Source organism: Echinops telfairi, unplaced genomic scaffold (genome assembly GCF_000313985.2).
Source record: "Echinops telfairi isolate 266 unplaced genomic scaffold, ASM31398v2 ScPeMD7_2;HRSCAF=8, whole genome shotgun sequence".
NCBI classification, from domain to species: domain Eukaryota; kingdom Metazoa; phylum Chordata; class Mammalia; order Afrosoricida; family Tenrecidae; genus Echinops; species Echinops telfairi.
The window spans coordinates 76,747,788-76,753,279 of record NW_022103898.1 but is presented as its reverse complement, the minus strand read 5'-3'; positions in this window follow the sequence as shown (position 1 = coordinate 76,753,279).

Here is a 5,492-nt window from a genome sequence, read left to right as displayed (position 1 = left end):
AACCTTAACCAAGTGCCATCAAGTCAATTCCAACTCACAGCAACCTTCGAGAACAGAGTAGAACTGCACCATAGGGTTTCTGAGACTGTAGATCATTACAGGAACAGTCAGCCTCATCTTTCTTCTGAGGAACAGCTGGTAGGTTTGAACTGCTGTCCTTGTGGTTAGAAAGCCAATGTTAACCAACTGCACCACCAGCTCTCTTTGGATAGTCTTAAAAAAAAAAAATCATTTTATTGGGGACTTGTTAAATTACAAATTATTTTCATATCTTACACCAGCCACTGTCTCCCTTCATCCATGTTTTTGTTGTTTGTCCCCCTGGCGGTAGGCGGGGAGGGCGGTGCTGTTATATGTCCATCATTGTGATCAGTTCCCAATTTCTCCCCCTCCTCCCCCTACCCTTATGGTATTGCTACTTCCATTACTGTTCCTGAAGGGTTCATCTGTCCTGGATACCATGTGCCAATAGCTCTCATCTGTACCGGTGTACATGCTCTGGTCTAGCTGGATTTGTAAGGTAGAACTGGGGTCATGATAGTGGGGAAGAGGAGGCATTAAAGAACGAGAGAAATGTTACATGTTTCATCGGTGCTATACTGTACCCTGGCTGACTGGTTCCTACTTTGTGACCCTTCTGTGAGGAGATATCCAATTGCCTAGAGATGGGCTATGGGTCTCTGCTCTGACCCCCATGTTTGCATTGATGTAATTGATTGTTTTGGGTCTTCTGATACCTGATCCTGTTGACACCACATGATCACACAGGCTGGTATACTTCTCCATGTGGGCTTTGTTGCTTCCCTGTTAGATGGCTGCTTGTTTTATCTTCAAGCCTTTAAGACCCCAGACGCTATATCTTCTAATAGCCGGGCACCTTCAGCTTTCTTCATTACATCTGCTTATGCACCCATTTTGACCTCATCAGATGAAATAATCAGAAATCAAATAAATGACATCTGTGGAAAGAGATGATGGAGAAGTTGAACATCATCAGCCAAAATAGTTAGTGGTCAATTGTTTAAAAGATCATCAATTGTTCATGTGTTAAGTTCAGGTTGAAGCTTAAGAAAATGGAAACAAGTTCATTAGGGCCAAAATAGGATCCTAATTATATCCCACTTGGATTTAGAAACAATCTCAAGAATAGGTTTGAGGCATTGAATATTAATGACTGACAATCACAGGAGTTGTGGGATGACATCAAGAACATTATACAGTGAACCCTCGTTTATCGCGGTTAATCGGTTCTAGACCCTACCGTGATAAATGAAATTCTGCGAAGTAGGATTCCTTATTTGTAAATCAAATATTTTCGTAGTTAGAGCATAGAGGACATGAAAAAACACCCTTTGGTCACCATTACACTCGTATTACCCAATTTATTAAACGAAAAAGGGAAAATACAGTAAAACATTTTGGACGTTACAATTATCATTTATTATATTATTTATGGCATCAAGCGTGTACAGTATGAGCCAATCAGTGGCAGTAATGACAGAGCATGCGCTGTTACGCAAAAACCGTGATAGAGTGAAGCCGCGGAAGTCGAAGCGCGAAGTGGCGAGGGTTCACTGTACATGAAAAAAAAAGGTCACTAAAAAGAGGGAAAAAAGACCAGAATGTGTATGTTAGAAGAGACTGTGAAACTTGCTCTTAAATGTACAGAAGATATAGGGAATGAAAAAACGCAGAGGTGAAAAGAAAATTTCAAAGGAAAACTTAAAAAGACAAAGCATTATAATGAAATGCATAAAGGATAGGGGACACAAAATCAAAAGGGAAGAAAACACTTAGCATTTCTCTAGCTGAAAGAATTGAAGAAAAAAATAATTCAAGTCCCTAGTTGGAAAGGATTCTATGGGCAAAATATGGAATGATGCAGGAAGCATCAAAAGATGTATGGAATACAGAATGATCGATCAGGACCAAAACCAATCAACTTATGTTCAACCATTTCAAGGGATAGCATTTGAACAAGAACCAGTAGTATTGAAGGAAGAGCTCCAGGAATCGACAGAACATCAGCGGAGATGTTTCAAGAAACTGATGCAATGCTGGTAGCACTCAATTGTCTCTGCCAACTGACCTCAAGAGATCCATATCTGTGCACACTCCAAAGAAAGTTGACCAATGGAATGTGGAAATTATCAAATGTCACTAATATTACACACAAGTAAAATTTTACTGAAGATAATTCAAAAATAGTTTCAGCCAGCAGTACATTGACAGGCAGATGCTAGGAATTCTGCCAGATTCAGAAGGGAGTATGGAATGATGGAGTATCATTGCCGACCCTAGATGGATCTTAACAGAAAGTAGAGAATACCAAAAAGGAAAAAGATTTACTACGAAAAAGCTTTCAACAGTGTGGATCACTTAATTGTGCTCATGCAAAACCTGCACATAGACCAAGCAGCAGTCTTTTGAACTGAATAAGGATATTGGTTTAAAATAGGAAAGGTGTGTTTCAGGGTTATATTCTTTTACCATCCCTTTTCAATTTATATGTTGCACAAATAACTGAAGAAGTCGGACTCTGTGAAGATTGGGATATTAGAATGGGAGAAAGGCTCATTAACAACTTGCCATATGCAAATGGCTTAACTCTGTGCTTGTTGAAAAGAGGATTTGAAGCATATACTGATGAAGTTCAAAGACTATAGCTTTCAATATGGATTGCAACTCAAAGTAAACAAAACTGGACTAAACACATAATAAGCAGAGAAAAGATGGAAGTTGTCAGTTAATTTTCCTTGGATCCATAATCAACCTCCATGGGAGCAGCAGTAAAGAAATGAGGTTTTTTGTATTGGGGAAATATTTGGTGAGACATCTTGAAAGTGTTAAAGAGCAAGATCAGTTTGAAAACTAAAGTGAACCTGACTAAACCATGAAAAAAATCACTTCATATGCATCAATTCTTGGAGCAAACCGATGCATATGATTAATGATTCCGTGTTGGCAAAGATTAATGAATGCACCAGCGACTGCCACAACAACAAATGTCTTGGAGAAGCCACACTGCTGCTTAGAAGAGAGCACAGAGTTCTCCTCCTGTACTTTGGACGTTATTTGCAAAGGCTGATCTTTGGAAAAGGACATTATACTTGGTGAACTATGAAAAAGGGAGCCTTAATGATGGCCTGACCTGGTGGCTTCAACGATGGGTTCAAACTTAATGACTGTGGGGGTGGCAAAGATTTGGGCATTCTGAAACTGAAGATTAACCAAACTCGAGTGTCAGGGTAACCAGCCCCTGACAATTATTATGGGCCCATAGGCGCAATTGTACGGCTATAATACATAAAGATTATAGTAAAGTCATAGAGAATAAGATAAATAGGAGAGAGTAAAATAAAGGAGTCAACATTTTATAGTAGCATGCTCACCTCCGGGACGGCCATGATCTCAGCAGCTAGGTCAGCGCAGAGCGTGGAAGGAGGGAGGCAAGAGATTTCTAACCAAGGCTTATGTATACCTGGGGGTGTGCAAGCCCCAACTATAGGTAATGACATATGTCACAGGAAAGGTAGTATCATAGGCAATACAGCAATGGGAGGGGACGGTCTAGGGGTGTACACACAATAGGAAGAGGAGAGATTAGGGGTCTACGTGACAAGATGGACGGATCCTAGATTCAGGATGGCAGCCTCGTCTTGGTTGTCCTTGAGCTGGTGTTCATTCTGAGCCCTTCTGGGAAAACAGTCCACTGTCCGCAACAGCGGGGAGTGAGCTCCCCTCCTCCAATGGAACACACAAGTCTGCTTGCTCTGGATGGCTGGAGATAACCTGACAATCATTTACCATTAGTTGCAAGCAGTGTCCTAGGTCTGACATATACTTGGGGGAGACAAGCTGGGGAAAAGCCTCTTTTCATCCCATCTTGAGAATTCAAGAGAACGGCATCAGTAAATTTGAAGACAAATGCAACCATGTGAGAAGTTCATAGGACTTGACTTTTGTGAGGCCTGTTTAAGTGGGGTGGTTGAGATAAAATCCAGGCCACAGGGGGCCAGAAAGGGAATGGATAGGGTTTCATCTACTGCCGTAACCAAAATTGGAACTGAAAAGCAATTTGTAGGGGACATGTCATCATTTTAGTTTGCAGAATATGAATTTCTTTGGATATCTAGCTACCTATTAAGACCTACTCATGCATAGAAATGACCCAGGCCATAGTGGTTTCCTGAGAATAGGATTAGGGGGATGTTTCATTCATACTGTCGTCATTAATGGTTTTCGAATTATACGTGTTATTATTACAGATCAGGTCTGTTACAGGATTGTAATGTCACTGTAAAGGTACAACTCTCTAAACACCGGAAGCAACAAAGTCAGGAAGAATATGAAATGTGTGGCTAATTGTCTCCAGCCTTTGCCCAAGTCCAGAACTGAATGGTGCCGGGCTACCATTAATGAACATTTTGATGAGAGGTTCTGCAGATGACTCCTGGTCAAATGGAGGAGGAAACAAAACAATTTCTGTAGTCATGTGGGGTGGCTGAGTCTTGAAACTATTGCTGAGACAATCTTCAAACTGTGAACCAAAATGACCAACTAATGAGGCCTTAAAATTGTGAAATAGTTTAACTACTAAGAGGTCTGCCTGTGACAGTTTTCCTAAGGGCTCAAGTTGCTAACTCAAATGATAGGAACCTTACGGACACAGTTAACGAGGAACAATTTGGAGGGTTTTATGAATGGTTACACCCTTTGAAGAATGCAATCAGCCACCAAATTGTACACGTATAAACTACTGAATTGGTATGTTCAGCTGTCCAGATTAACAAAATAAAAATTTACATGTCATTGTTCACTTAAGTTTTGTTGACTGCTCAGTGTAACTCCTCCTTAAAAGGTTTATTCTATCCATTCCATAATACATTTAATCACAGTGGAAATAGGGGGATAATTAGCAGTGAATTTCATAAGTGGAACAGGGAAAAATAAGGTCGAAGGCAAAGAATAAGGAATGGTAAATGGGGAACTGATGTAGCTAGCTATGTCCTTGTGTAAGGACTCCAGTACTGATGGCAGCACTCGTACTACCTGTCTAGCACCACCATGAAGCAGTAGTTGGTTAAACTCTGTAACGGGAGATTTGAACGAATTGGGAGACCCTTTAATATAGTTCATGTTGTGGTGCACCCCCAACCATAAAATTATTTTTGTTGCTATTCCATGACTAATTTTGCTACTGTTATGAATTGGGCAACCCGTGAAAGGGGTGAACCAAAGGGGTCGCGACCCACAGATTGAGAAACGCTGCTACAGAACATTAACTTCTCACAAGAAAAAAAAAAAAGCGCCAAGTTTTAAGACGAGGGACCTGTGCGATAAACCTTTTCAACAGGAACTGAGGTCTGAAAGGCAGTAAGTTTTTGTTCTTGTCTGCAGCCTTCATGCTTTGTGGGGAAGAGACCACACATCCACTGGGCTCACCCAAGCCTTAACTTTATTGATAGAAACAGTACAAATTTCAAACCAAA